The following is a 15954-nucleotide window of genomic DNA, read 5'->3' as shown; positions in this document are numbered from 1 at the left end:
ATGCACTGTTTGGGGGTTGTTGTTTTTTTAAATTAACACCTTCTCTATTTTCAGTTACTGATTTTCAAAAATGGGTTTCCAACATTAGGCTCCTAAATCTTTAGTGAGATGCCTACGTCTATGGTCTGTTTTTGAGAAGGACTAGCCACCCTCCAGTGCCAATTCATAGATATTTAGGTCAGAAGGGACCATTATGATCATCTAGTCTGACCTCCTGCACAACGCAGGCCACAGAATTTCACCCACCAATTGACTCAGGAGCCTAATTTTAGGTACCCAGTTTTGAAAACCTTGGCCTTTGGCTAGATTTGACAGAAGGGTTAATATCCCCTCACTAATCCTCTGAACCATCAGGCCTTAACTGGGCATCTCCTCATTACTTTTAAAAGTAATTTAACTGTAATTTGTGTAAATCCATCCAATTATGGAACCAATATAACAAATGTAATTACATATCGACAATGTGGAATTTTAAATAGCTATATCTTGAATCATAAAACTATAGAATTTTTATTAACTATCATGAAAGACGTGTGCACCTGCTACATGGCTCAGCAGTTTTGAGCAGTACAATATGCTGCTTTTTACAGCAGTAGAAGAAAGTGGTTAAGGGCACAAAATCCTTTTCCAGCATTTAGGACAAGGGGAACACTCAAAATTGTTTTGAAGTAGGACACCTAACTCCTGTCCTGACAATCCATGGGTTCTCTACAGATCACCAGTCTGTCTTTGGGTATGTTAGTTACAGTACCCAGGAACTCCACTTTAACATCTGTACAGAGTGACAATTCTCAGTCCCAGAAAACAATTATTCCAAGCGCTCTTCTTTATTTGTTATCCATACAGCAGTACTCTAAAAAGGATCTTTTATCGTAATTTAGGACCCAGCCCAGCTCATCACTGTATCATGCAATATCAGCAATGGAGATTGTGAACATATATGCCCACGTATTTTGTGTTGAGCCCTTTCTCTTTAAATGGAAGAACTGTGAGCAGTGGTCCTCCTGGCTCTAATTCAGGACAGTGCTTAACTACATGCCTTGACTTCAATGGGACTTAAGTGTGTGGTTAAAGTTAATCATGCGCCTAAGTGCTGTCTTGAATAAGACATGCTTTCCCAAACTGGGGCCTCTGTGAAGGAAGGGGAAATGAGACCAGGCAGGTAAAAGGTTGGTCTTGGGAGAGAAGAGGTGACTGATTCAATTACCCATTGGGGCCTATAAGTAAGAATGTTTGCCTCTAGTAACTACATCAGTAGGTGCATTAGGAATGATTAGACAGAGAGTTTAGATTCCTTGATTATATTCCTGTTGTAAAGTGACACTTGTCAAGGAAGAACTGCGAATATCTAAATAAAACAACTTTCACTGATTAAAACTATGCATCTGGGCAAACAATCTGACTTGCATCAAATAAGCTGAATCCAAGGAATCAGTTGCATCATGCATTCAGTTTAGGAGAGTTCCCACAGTCTGAGAATATGATTGATACATCGGTATTGTCATCCTGGATCAGACCAATGGCCCATCAGTCTAGTATCCCACAGTGACCAGCACCATATGCTTCAGGGGAAGATGCAAAACACCCCACATAAGGCAGATGGGGGACCAACTGCCCCGATGGAAGTCTCATGACAACCTCTAGTCGTTAGACCCTGACTCTTGAGCTTTAATATCCCTTCCAATACTATTATCACTAGCATTAACTATTATAAACTATTGAGCCATGACTGATTTTTATGATTTCTGTGCATTATATACATTAAGTCAAGCCTTACACTAAAAACTCTTCTCAATGGATAGCACTAATTGCTCCCAGGCCCATACTGCCCCAGTCACCTCCATCTTCTCTGAATTGACTCTTATACAGCCTATTGTCTTCCAGCCCCCATCTCAACCAGGGAATGAAAAAGCACCATTCAGATATGATGAAAAGTAGACACAGAGCTGAATGGAATCAGAGCTATATTAACCTCCCACCTGGATGCTGCACAGAAATCCAGGCACAAATCAAGGGATGCTGCTGTAGCAAAGAAGTTCCACTACCTCCTGCAGGAAACTACGAGGACACATCAAAGAGTCAGGGATGAGGCCCATGGCACTGAAGCAGCAAAACGCACACAAGGAAAATAGAAGATCCAAGCACAGATGATCCGCACTGCACACAGATCCCCAGGAGACAAGCTCATGAGTGAAATTACACCATTGTTTTTTTAGGTGTTGATAGCAGAACAGAACTACAATCATGCTGTCCTGAATGAAAAGACCCCATAAATTCTTGGACTAATGATGCTGCCAGGATCACTGGATGAAAGTAACCTGATATAACAATTACAGTACAAGAGTGAGGGTAGGGTTATGCCATGTAGATCTTTAAACATTTAACAAATCATTATTTTAATAATTTTTGCTTTTAAAAGCTGCCGGATAGCTTACTGTTATGCTATACAAAGCACATGGGATCTTTTATAAGAGAAAAGGCAAATACTCCATATTTATTGAGAATACAACAGTTAGCATATGCTTTTCAGTCACACACACGTACACATCATGCACACAGTCCTGCCAGTTGATGTTTTTAGAGTTACCAGTCTGTTGTAGCTCGAGTCAATCTAATGGTCAGTTAGATTGAACACGAGTGAGGAGCTGGGCTCTGTCGGTCGCGATCCGATGCTCCGAGGTTTTGGCAGGACTGAACCCAGAGTTTCATGGCAAAACACCCCAGCTTTATACTTATGAATTCCCATCTGAGTCCATGAATTTTGCAATGTCATCCTGTAATCAGGTTTCAGAGTAGCAGCCGTGTTAGTCTGTATTCGGAAAAAGAAAAGGAGTACTTTTGGTACCTTAGAGACTAACAAATTTATTTGAGCATAAACTTTCGTGAGCTACAGCTCACTTCATCGGATGCATCCTGTAATCATTAGTCCTTAAGTGGCGGCAAATCTTGGGGTTTTCTGCTGTTATCATTTGATGGTTATTGTTGGGCTTCCCATCGTTATCTCCTATTTGTTGTCTTGCCTTCGGGGGTGGCTGCCTCACCTCTGAGGCCCTCAATGCTGCTAACATGTTTAGCATTGGATACAATGGATGTTTTCTGATTGTCTCTTGGTGTTTCCAAGTCTCTCACTTTTTCTTGACCATCTGGACATTTGTGATGGCTTTCACACCTTATCTTTTCCTGATGCATGCATTCCTCATTCACACAAACAATCTCTCACAGAGAAGACAGCAGTATTTTATATTCAGCAGAATACATTGTAAATTAAACTTCACTAAATCTTGTGGTCAAAACAGTTTACACTGGGGCTCAAGCCTTTAACATTCCTTTAATCTAATTAACATAGACACAATACAAAATCCTGTCTTTTACTCACTAAACCTTAAACCAAAGAAATGACTAGAGGGACATTTATAATGCATATAGGAAACAAGATCCCAGCCTCAGACGGTCATTCCTTTCTGTTATTCAAAAAGGGTGGCTGGCAGAATTAATTCAAAGTTTACATCAATTTTTATAGTACAATTATAAAATCCTTTCCCTACATTACCCCCTGCCCCCATTTAGATATTGGTTAGATTAGATCAGGGATCGGCAACCTTTGGCATGCACCCTGCCAGGGAAAGCCGCTGGCAGGCCGGGACGGTTTGTTTACTGAAAGTGTCCACAGGTTTGGCCGATCACAGCTCCCACTGGCTGCGGTTCGCCATCCCAGGCCAATGGGGGCTGTGGGAAGCAGCATGGGCCAAGGGATGTGACTATAAAGGGACTATAAACACAAGAGAAAGAGTCTAGTCTATTTTCAGGGTGGGATCTGTAGAGGTGGCTTCACTATGTGCCAATTGAAGTCACTGGTAAAACACTTATTGACCTCCCTGAAAAACAGTCCAGTGTGAGTGCTATAGACAATCCCAGTCTCCTCATCCAAGTTGAGAAAAATGCAAAAAGGTGAAAAGTAAACTTGTTTTGAAAACCGATTTCAGTTCTAATAAACTCAGCTATTAAGGTATTGTTAGTAAGACAGGAAAGGATACATTTTTTAAAAAAGTATGACTTTTAACTAGATATTATCCCTTTATCTTCTCATGTTTTTCACACTGCCCGAGCCTATTTAAATTCGGGGTCACTGGATAATGCCAGTCAACACAACAAAAGGTCATCTTCTCAGACAAAGAAGGAGCCACAGGACCCAGAACATAACCAAGTACCAGAATGGCAGCCCTGGAGAATGAAATCTGCTCTTTATCCATAACCAGCACAGCACAAGCACTGGGGATACCAGTTCCAATGTGCCTCTGCCCTACCACGGACAGACCAGCCTCTGAGGGTCAGAGGCTTCTTCAGTCTCAGTGGCTCATTTAATTTTTGGCCTCTCGGCTGACAGTCACAACACAGGTGTCAACTAGTGCCAGTTCCTGTGATGCTGGCATTTGTCCATGAGGAACTGGACTGGGAACCACTAACTCATTTAACACAGGCTACCAAGCAATCATCAGGTGGTAAAAAATAATTATAACCAACCTGGGCTGGATTTGAACTGCTAACAGATAAATGATAACCTCTGTATCTACTCCCAACCCCTTGCAACATCCAATCTCCCTACCTGATTATTTTTGGGTGACAGCTTGGAGCCACCTGAGTTCAGCCTGAAAGGAAACTAATCGATAAATAAAAAGCTTTAAGACTCCCTGAAGAAATATGCACTGTGTTTCCAAGTCCTGGCAACTCCTGTTTGAAACAGCATAGAACTATTTGGATTCGAGCAATGATGAGTAAAGAATGGCAGTAAAGCTATCAAATTCGTAATTACTTTACCTCTTCTTTCTTAGACTGTCCAATATATTTCAGAAGAGCTGCTACTGAAAGGGTATTGTTAGGTCAGAGAACACAAACAAACTTCATCTCCTTTAGTTAAAGCTGATATTCTCCACACGGCTCTCACTTCTATTATCCTTGAACTTTGGTAATGAAAGCCATCATTCTTGGCCCCGTTACCTGACCGAAGAAAGTATCAACTGTAAGTAAACAACCCACCTTTCGTAAGAGTGGTGGAGAACTCGAAACTTGTAATACCATATACCTGAGAAGCAGGAGCTTGAGCTGAGGGCCAGATGAAGCATTCTGCCTGTGTTGTGAAAAGTTCATACATGCATCTCATACAGGAGACATAAGATTTAGGAGGCAACTCATTCTGTCCTTCTTTATGTAGGAAGATGAGAAGTTTGCACCACTCATGCTTCATAACGATGTTAAGTTCCAACATACCGATCCAGATGAGATTTCTTTTTTAGAAAGGGAGGGCCTCAGCACTGGTACTCATGAAACATCCCAGAGAAGTTTTGAAGAGCAAGAGTCTTATGTATTCCTGCTGTTGTGTGCAATTAAATGTGTGGGTACTAGAGATGGCTCAAGCCACAGCATTTGGATCCATACTGCTAAAGTTTATGGATGTTCAAAGCCAGGGTCTATATGCAGATCTATATCTGCATCCAAAACTTTCCTAAAATCCTGGAGTGGGGTTGACCCACTGATCTAGTTTAGGGCAAGTGATTACATTTAGGCTGGTTATATATAGGGTGACCAGATGCCCCGATTTTATAGGGACAGTCCCGATTTTTGGGTCTCTCTCTTATATAGGCTCTTATTACCCACCCCATCCCAATTTTTCACATTTACTGTCTGGTCACCCTAGTTATATATTGCGTCAAAACATCTATCTGCTTTAAGGTGTTGCCTTTTAATTGCATTTGTGTCCCTTTATTGTCATGGAAGAGAGTGCCTATGGGTATCCAGCTGGCTTTTCCTTCATGTCATTCACTATTTTATATATTCCTACCATATCAACCCTTACTATTCTCCCCCCACCAGCTCTGCAGGCAGAAAGTGTTGTGCCTATTTGCAATGTGCATTTACCTATTAATGAAGTTTATGTGGATAATAAATTGAGACATGCACATCTAGGTTCTAGACTTCCAAACACTCACTTGTACAGATTTCAAACAAAATTGTATTATTTTGATTCTAGGATCTCCAGATGAGATCAGGGCCGCATTGTGTTAGACACTCTATATATGCATAGCAAGAGAAAGTCCCCGTCCTGAGCAGCTCAGTCTAAACAGAGAAGTCAAGCAACTCGTGGAAGAAATGATATATTATCAATCCCCATTTTACAGCTGGGGAATGGAGGCACAAGGAGATCAAGTGATATGTAGCAGAGCCAGGAACTGAAGAGCTCTCATGAGTCCAGCACCTTAACAGCTGTCCTCCCTTTACTGGATTTTTTTAATCCTTTTTTTATTTGTTTTTATCTCCTAATTTATATTTCAAACCCTTGGTTGCATTTTGTTGTTTGGAATATTGCAGTTTAGTTATGACTTCCAAGCCACACTCAGGGATTTATGCAATTAGCAGCTCTTATCTGACTGCTATGATGGAGGCTTCACTTTAAAATACAATTAAAGATCAAAGAAAAAACGTCTGAAGCAATGTGATCCTATGTCTAATTCACCCTTTTGAGCCAAAACTGGTACAATACATACCCTACAATCACAACTGCTCTGAGCCCTCTGACATTAGACCAGGGATAGTCAATAGGTGGACCATGGGCCAAATCTGGACCACCAGATGCTTTTGAATGGACCCAAAAATCTTTTCATTTACTTATTATCATTATTGTTGAGGTTTTTTTATTATTTTCTTTGGAGTCTGGTCCATGACCAAGAAATCTGGACCTTGAAAAAAAATAATTGACTACCCCTGCATTAGACCATGTGTAGTATATGGATAGATAAATTGATGTGGCAAACCACATACACATACATCAACCATCAGCCAAAACTAAAAGCAAACCCAAACTGATACCTTTTTAATGTTCAAAATATTCAGTTGTTTTCTTCCCCCATTGTTTTAGAGCCCCCATCCTGCTCCCCGGAAAGTCAGAGGCAAGACTTCCATTGACCTCAATAGTGCAGTATCCAGAAGCACAAGGGCTGAGATACCATAAAAAAAGGGGGGGGGGGGTTTGCAGTATATCCAGCTGGCTAAGGATGGACCAGAAGAGTTCAGACCAAGACGGACAATGATTCCAGAAGAATTAGGCACAATCACTAATCTTGTTGCAGTCAGATCCAAATGTAAAATCTCTCTCTTCACTCAGGCTCTCTCATAGTAGTAGCCCAAAACTCCTAAGCCTTCTTCCTTATGCCACGGAAGAAAGAAAAAAAGAGCAACAACATTGTCATCTTTAAGTATCAGGAAATGCTGGTGTTCAGATACTGTGATTTAAGAAGGCCAGATAAATACACAGATAGATGGACATACGATCTAGGTAGAAGAGTTTCTTCTTATGAGTTTCCCAGCCCAGGTTTGCAGATTATAGAGTTTAGCTAGTCCACATGGACACTGGATGCTTCAGATAATGATCCAAACCTCTGAGTGCCAAAAACAAACACAAAAACCCTGTCCCTAAAGGCTTACAATTAGAGCAGGTCAACATATTTTAAAATTTCTACAAAAAAAGTTATAAAATTTTTTTCCCATGTTTTGACCATCTCCATTTACAATCTAAATTAAACCAACAGCAGCACTATTCATTATTATTATTGAGCTGTTATGTTTAAAAAAAAAGTCACTGATATAATTGTATAAATGTACATGGTACTTTACAATCGCTGGGCCAGATCTTTCTATCATTGAAGTCAGCAGCAAAACTCACAGTGAATTCAACTGATGCATAATTGGAGCTATCTGGTGAGCTGCTGAGCACCCATGAAATCCTATTTATTCTTGTAGGCTCGGATATTTAATATGACAAAACAGCTCATGCTCAGTTAAGATAGAGTGTGGAGATTATTGATGATGAGAAGGATTTCAGTTCTGACCATGTCAAGGTTCCTCCCCCACTCTGAACTCTAGGGTACAGATGTGGGGACCTGCATGAAAAACCTCCTAAGCTTATCTTTACCAGCTTAGGTCAAAACTTCCCCAAGGTACAAAATATTCCACCCGTTGTCTTTGGACTGGCCGCTACCACCACCAAACTAATACTGGTTACTGGGGAAGAGCTGTTTGGACGCGTCCTTCCCCCCAAAATACTTCCCAAAACCTTGCACCCCACTTCCTGAACAAGGTTTGGTAAAAAGCCTCACCAATTTGCCTAGGTGACTACAGACCCAGACCCTTGGATCTTAAGAACAATGAACAATCCTCCCAACACTTGCACCCCCCCTTTCCTGGGAAATGTTGGATAAAAAGCCTCACCAATTTGCATAGGTGACCACAGACCCAAACCCTTGGATCTGAGAACAATGAAAAAGCATTCAGTTTTTTACAAGAAGACTTTTAATAAAAAATAGAAGTAAATAGAAATAAAGAAATCCCCCCTGTAAAATCAGGATGGTAGATATCTTACAGGGTAATTAGATTCAAAAACATAGAGAACCCCTCTAGGCAAAACCTTAAGTTACAAAAAAGATACAGACAGAAATAGTTATTCTATTCAGCACAATTCTTTTCTCAGCCATTTAAAGAAATCATAATTTAACACATACCTAGCTAGATTACTTACTAAAAGTTCTAAGACTCCATTCCTGGTCTATCCCCGGTAAAGACCAGCATATAGACAGACACAGACCCTTTGTTTCTCTCCCTCCTCCCAGCTTTTGAAAGTATCTTGTCTCCTCATTGGTCATTTTGGTCAGGTGCCAGCGAGGTTACCTTTAGCTTCTTAACCCTTTACAGGTGAGAGGAGCTTTCCCCTGGCCAGGAGGGATTTCAAAGGGGTTTACCCTTCCCTTTATATTTATGACAGACCATACAATACATTAGCTGACAGTCCAGTCTCTAAACAGTGTTGTTGTTAAGGTTACTCCTCGGTGGATTACTACTGCAAGTGAGTTTTAAGAAGGCATTTAAATGAAAAGAGACCAGACATTTGGCACACAAGAAGTGGGATTCAATATTAAGTGGGATTCAGTATGTAAGAGGGCATGAAAACAGGTATGGAAGAGATGCAAAGGAAGCAGTTAGGACACAGGCTTGGTGAAGCAATGATATTATAGCTACTCTGTACAAGATCCTGTTCTGAGATTTCAGAGTAACAGCCATGTTAGTCTGTATTTGCAAAAAGAAAAGGAGTACTTGTGGCACCTTAGAGACTAACCAATTTATTTGAGCATGAGCTTTCGTGAGCTACAGCTCACTTCATCGGATGCATACCGTGGAAACTGCAGCAGACTTTATATATACACAGAGAATATGAAACAATACCTCCTCCCACCCCACTGTCCTGCTGGTAATAGCTTATCTAAAGTGATCATCAGGTTGGGCCATTTCCAGCACAAATCCAGGTTTTCTCACCCTCCACCCCCCCACACAAATTCACTCTCCTGCTGGTGATAGCCCATCCAAAGTGACAACTCTTTACACAATGTGCATGATAATCAAGTTGGGCCATTTCCTGCACAAATCCAGGTTCTCTCACCCCCGCACCCCCCTCCCAAAAACCACACACACACAAACTCACTATCCAAAGTGACCATTCTCCCTACAATGTGCATGATAATCAAGGTGGGCCATTTCCAGCACAAATCCAGGTTTTCTCACATCCCCCCCACCCCCATACACACACAAACTCACTCTCCTGCTGGTAATAGCTCATCCAAACTGACCACTCTCCAAGTTTAAATCCAAGTTAAACCAGAACATCTGGGGGGGGGGGGGGTAGGAAAAAACAAGAGGAAACAGGCTACCTTGCATAATGACTTAGCCACTCCCAGTCTCTATTTAAGCCTAAATTAATAGTGTCCAATTTGCAAATGAATTCCAATTCAGCAGTTTCTCGCTGGAGTCTGGATTTGAAGTTTTTTTGTTTTAAGATAGCGACCTTCATGTCTGTGATTGCGTGACCAGAGAGATTGAAGTGTTCTCCGACTGGTTTATGAATGTTATAATTCTTGACATCTGATTTGTGTCCATTTATTCTTTTACGTAGAGACTGTCCAGTTTGACCAATGTACATGGCAGAGGGGCATTCCTGGCACATGATGGCATATATCACATTGGTGGATGTGCAGGTGAACGAGCCTCTGATAGTGTGGCTGATGTTATTAGGCCCTGTGATGGTGTCCCCTGAATAGATATGTGGGCACAATTGGCAACGGGCTTTGTTGCAAGGATAAGTTCCTGGGTTAGTGGTTCTGTTGTGTGGTATGTGGTTGTTGGTGAGTATTTGCTTCAGGTTGCGGAGCTGTCTGTAGGCAAGGACTGGTCTGTCTCCCAAGATTTGTGAGAGTGTTGGGTCATCCTTTAGGATAGGTTGTAGATCCTTAATAATGCGTTGGAGGGGTTTTAGTTGGGGGCTGAAGGTGACGGCTAGTGGCGTTCTGTTATTTTCTTTGTTAGGCCTGTCCTGTAGTAGGTAACTTCTGGGAACTCTTCTGGCTCTATCAATCTGTTTCTTTACTTCTGCAGGTGGGTATTGTAGTTGTAAGAAAGCTTGACAGAGATCTTGTAGGTGTTTGTCTCTGTCTGAGGGGTTGGAGCAAATGCAGTTGTATTGCAGAGCTTGGCTGTAGACGATGGATCGTGTGGTCTGGTCAGGGTGAAAGCTGGAGGCATGCAGGTAGGAATAGCGGTCAGTAGGTTTCCGGTATAGGGTGGTGTTTATGTGACCATTGTTTATTAGCACTGTAGTGTCCAGGAAGTGGATCTCTTGTGTGGACTGGACCAGGCTGAGGTTGGTGGTGGGATGGAAATTGTTGAAATCATGGTGGAATTCCTCAAGGGCTTCTTTTCCATGGGTCCAGATGATGAAGATGTCATCAATATAGCGCAAGTAGAGTAGGGGCTTTAGGGGACGAGAGCTGAGGAAGCGTTGTTCTAAATCAGCCATAAAAATGTTGGCATACTGTGGGGCCATGCGGGTACCCATAGCAGTGCCGCTGATCTGAAGGTAAAAATTGTCCCCAAATGTGAAATAGTTATGGGTAAGGACAAAGTCACAAAGTTCAGCCACCAGGTTAGCCGTGACATTATCGGGGATAGTGTTCCTGACGGCTTGTAGTCCATCTTTGTGTGGAATGTTGGTATTGTTTCATATTCTCTGTGTATATATAAAGTCTGCTGCAGTTTCCACGGTATGCATCCGATGAAGTGAGCTGTAGCTCACGAAAGCTCATGCTCAAATAAATTGGTTAGTCTCTAAGGTGCCACAAGTACTCCTTTTCTTTCTGTTCTGAGATTGTACCTCAGTTTCACTTCCGCCCAGTAGACACTTGTACAAACAGGTTTAGTCCTTTAAGATAGTGGTTCTCGACCAGGGGTACGCGTACCCCTGGGGGGTACACAGAGGTCTTCCAGCAGGTGCACCAACTCATCTAGGTATTTGCCTAGTTTTACAACAGGCTACATAAAAAGCACTAGCAAAGTCAATACAAACTAAAATTTCATGCAGACAATGACTTGTTTATAGTGCTGTATATACTATATACTGAAATGTAAGTACAATATTTATATTCCAATTGATTTACTTTACAATTATATGGTAAAAATAAGAAAGTAAGCCATTTTTCAGTACTAGTGTGCTGTGACACTTTTGTATTTTGATGTCTGATATTGTAAGCAAGGAGTTTTTAAGTGAGGTGTAACTTGGAGGCACACATGACAAATCAGACTCTTGAAAGGGGCACAGCAGACTGGAAAGAAACCCCTCATCCAGAGGGCTTAATTTATTAGTAAACAACTGACACAAGTAAACATCACTTCTAAACCGTTTTAGTCTCTAGTTTGTTCTCTTTAAATTCTTGCTCTTCTCTCCCTGAAAGCAGTCACAAGCCCTCGGCCTTCTTGGCCAGCTGTTCCTCCCCATCCTGGCTTGGATTAACAGTCTCTCGCTCAGTGTTGCCTCTTTTTTGAGCTACACCCACCCTGGAACCACACTCTCCCTGAGGGTGCCTGTCAATTCCTGCTTTGTCCCGGGGAGCCAGTCTCTTAGACTTCCTCAAAACTCTCTCTCTCTGGTGCTTTCTAGCTAGCTTCTCCCACCCTGAGAACATACTCCCCCGCACAGGGTGCTTTTCGATCACCTACTCCTTCCCAAATATCTTTTAACTGCAGGCCTCTCCTCACCAGAGACAACTCCTTTCCTTGCTGTCTAAAGAGCCCCTTTAGGCCACTCAGCTGGCCTTATAGGGAACAGGTGCGCCACCACTAACTGGCCAATAAGTCACCCCCTGGAGTACTCAGTTGCTACCAGGTGGAGTTAAGAGAGCTGTCTAGGGCAAGTTAGGCCCTGATTCCCTTTGAAGGGCCACTTGCCCAGTGACACTCCCTCAACTCTTTCAGGAGTGTGTTGAACACAGAGGATGTGATCCTGCAAGGTGCTGAGCACTTCAATTCCCACTGAAATCAGTAGGCTCGATCCTCAGGTGCACTAGAGCTGTCTCCTCTCCCCATCCCACCCTGATCATGGGGCCCAACAGGGGCGATGGGGGGAGGCAATTAGAAGAGAACTTACAGCAGACTTACCTTGAGTTGTAACAAGCCCCTCCAACTCCTGGTGAGTCCCCTAAGCCAGGCATGAGGGAAAAGAACCAGCATAATCAGTGCCATATCAGCCAATGGTTGCCCATGCAGGTCTGCTTTAGCATAGTCCATGATCTGGCCCTGTGATGAAGAAATGTTTAAAAAAACCCTACATTCAGCTATGAAAAATGGATGAACAAACACAGGAATGGACTGACCCTAAAAGAAATGGTCCTCTGGTGCACTGAACATTTTTTAGTGCTTGGAAACATGTACATCTGTGGAACCTGGCCAGATACCACAGAACCGTTGCACCTTTTTCAAATGTATTCACTCTCCGAAGGAATAAGATGTCCCTAGGATTGTCAGGCTTAAATAAAATATCAGCACATTTGTGTACAGTATGTATAACCCCGCTAAAGCATAACATTCCCTGTATTTATGGTCAGATGGAGTTTAAATTCCTGAGCACTCTAGGGATGTCATTGTTTTTCAGTTTCTCAGCTAAAAAAAAAAAATTAATTATGAATACATAAATAACAAAATCCAATTTTATGGAGTTATGCAGTCTTTGGATACACAAGGACTTTGAATTGATGGATTAAGACCAGTAAAACAAAGATCTAACTAATAAAATATAAAATAGCTATTTGTTTAGTAAGATTGTTAACATTGAGGTAATGGGTTTTTATGGACCAGTGGGCAGGTTTTTTTAAAAAATAGTCTTTAAATTGCTCTGCATTACATTTCAAAAGAGTTGTAATACGTTTGCTTGCCAGTGTGAACTACAACAAACTAATCTTAGATGATGGCCCAATCTGAAAAGACATGGAGTGATTCATTTATTTAATGTGGAACTCATTCTTCATTTAACGGGCTGTCTTCCTGAGAAATATACTATCATTTTGCTTCGTGGGGGAGAAGATATGGGAAGGAAGAAGGGGCAGTGTGATGTTATCTCTCTTACCAGGAGCACTGTAAAGGAGGAGAAAATTGGTGTCTGAATTATTAATAACATGTTGATCCTCTACGGCACTTTTAATCTAAGGATCTCAAAATAGTTTAATCATTAATGAAATAGCTACCTCACAGGGGAACTGGGCTTAAGTGCTGCCTTTTCTACAGCTGCGGAAAGCTAAATGACTTGCCAAAACAAACCAGTGCCTGCACTAGGTATAGAATACAGGACTTTCAGCTGCCTTCTCTCACCACTCAACAATCACTACCTCAATTTACAAACAAATCAAGTATAAAGTGTCATGCAAAATGTTAATATGTTAAATATATACCACAATCAGATTACCATTGTAATTAGTAGGTACATTTCACACTTACCCACAGCTTCCTTACAAGGGTCCTTAGACAGAACCTGGATCAGAATCTAATTTTGATTCAAATATTTATAAATCATAACAACACTTATTGGATCACTCTAGGTTATTCTGCATTATTCCAAAAGGGTCATTGCATTTATACATTTTAAACGTCTCTCAGGATTTCCATCATAAGGCCCTGTTTTCAGGGAACTGTAAATCAGTTGTAAAGCTTCACTTTGGCACATCAGGCTGGGAAGGATTCTTAATACAGTTTTTATTCTATTTTGTTTTTATTTTTAATTATATGAGATGAAACAAAATCATTTAATTTAGCAGAAATTTGCCCTCAGTTTTCTATAATTATCCCTCTACAGACCATCAGTAGGGTGTGAACATGGGACTTTCAGTACTGAAAGAATGAGTCACTCCCCTTCAGCTAAAGGACTAGGTCCGACAGCTTGCAGTTGTCAGAGACTCACTAATCTCTTATGTTGACCAGCCACTACAAGGGAACAAAGATCTATATTTTCCTTGTTTGTGTTACCTTCCGTACTTTGATGGTCAAGAGCATTTTGTCTTGGGTCTTTTTAAGGACAAACTTAGAAGCTGGTTCATCCATGGGTTTTTTTAAAGATATTGTAGTGAGCTACTTAGAAACTAGATGTGCCATTGCCTTATCTGCCAATCTATTGTCACAAAAATCCTCCTGTGATCTTAATATCTAAGGGCTTGATTCTGTGCTTATTGAAGTCAACAGCAAAGCTCCCCCCACTGTAGGATCAGTCCCTGAACACCTCCACTGAATGAAATCAAGTGTACTCAGCTGTGTTCCACATGTCTGTGGTGCCGGAGTCCCAAGTCTATGACCATTCTGTGCTAAGTTATTTATTTTCTGAAAATGATGTGCCAAAATCCATACAAAAATGGAATATGCCTTTAAAACGCATCACAAATATTATGCCATCAGTACGTTCCTCTACTAGTGGGGGTGGAGACTCTAAGGAATGCCCCTCTAGATAAATACTCTCCTGGAGAAATCATCTGGGCAATGAACATCTAGACAAAACCCCTGCTAAGTAGAGTACCTCTTTGGAAAACACCAGGGGGAAAAATACTTCTAAGACATACCCCTCTAGACCAGTGATGGACAACCTGCGGCACGCGGCCCATGAGGGTAATCTGGTAGCGGGCCGTGAGACAGTTTGTTTACATTGACCGTCCGCAGGCACGGCCACCCACAGCTCCCAGTGGCTGTGGTTCACCGTTTCCGGCCAATGGAAGCTGCGGGACGCGGCATGGGTCGCCGCTTCCCTCAGCTCCCACTGGCCTGTGACAGCGAACCATTGCTACTGGGAGCTGCGGGCGGCCGTGCCTGCGGATGGTCAATGTAAACAGTCTCACGGCCCACCAGCACGTTACCCTGACGGGCAACGTGCGGGCCGCAGGTTACCCACCACTGTTATAGACAGACTCTTTACTAGCTGTTTCTCTCTGCGATTTCCAAACGGAGACTTTTATAAGGCAGAGCCTGAACAGCTCACAGGTGAACTAAGTTCTACTATTACTCCATCTCAACTAGATCCAACAAAATCTCTTATAAAAGAGGACCTGGTTTCTTTCTCAATTTTTCCTGGTTTTTGGATAGCTACACTTCTGTAAGTCCCTGTATTGCTGCTAGTTATTAGAGAGGCTCCTTCAGCTCAAGCGTTTGTTGTTTGTGTTTTCATACACTCTTCAACACGGAAGATCTGATTTCTATCTTCACTGTTGCTGTGAAGTTATGAAAGCCACAGTTTTCAGCATATACTGATAACCATGAAATCCTACATGGCCATGGATTTATCATTCTATATATGAAAAGTGAGCTAAAAAAAGTCGTTACCTGCCAAGACCTGATTCTAATATGCTACATGTTCCCTGCAATAGCTGATGAGATACCAGACTCTCACTACAGAGCAAGAAAATGCTTTGGTTTAGGTGTTTAGCAATACCAGAAGCAAGGGGAAACACAGAACCCTGAGCTCATGTCTAGGTACAGACATAAGGCAATATATTTACTTGTGCTTTTTAACTCTAATGATAGAGTTTCCTAGGAAAGATTTGAAATCTTAAATGA

This window comes from Lepidochelys kempii, chromosome 3, assembly GCF_965140265.1.
Source record: "Lepidochelys kempii isolate rLepKem1 chromosome 3, rLepKem1.hap2, whole genome shotgun sequence".
NCBI classification, from domain to species: Eukaryota; Metazoa; Chordata; order Testudines; family Cheloniidae; genus Lepidochelys; species Lepidochelys kempii.
This window is presented reverse-complemented; position numbering follows the sequence as displayed.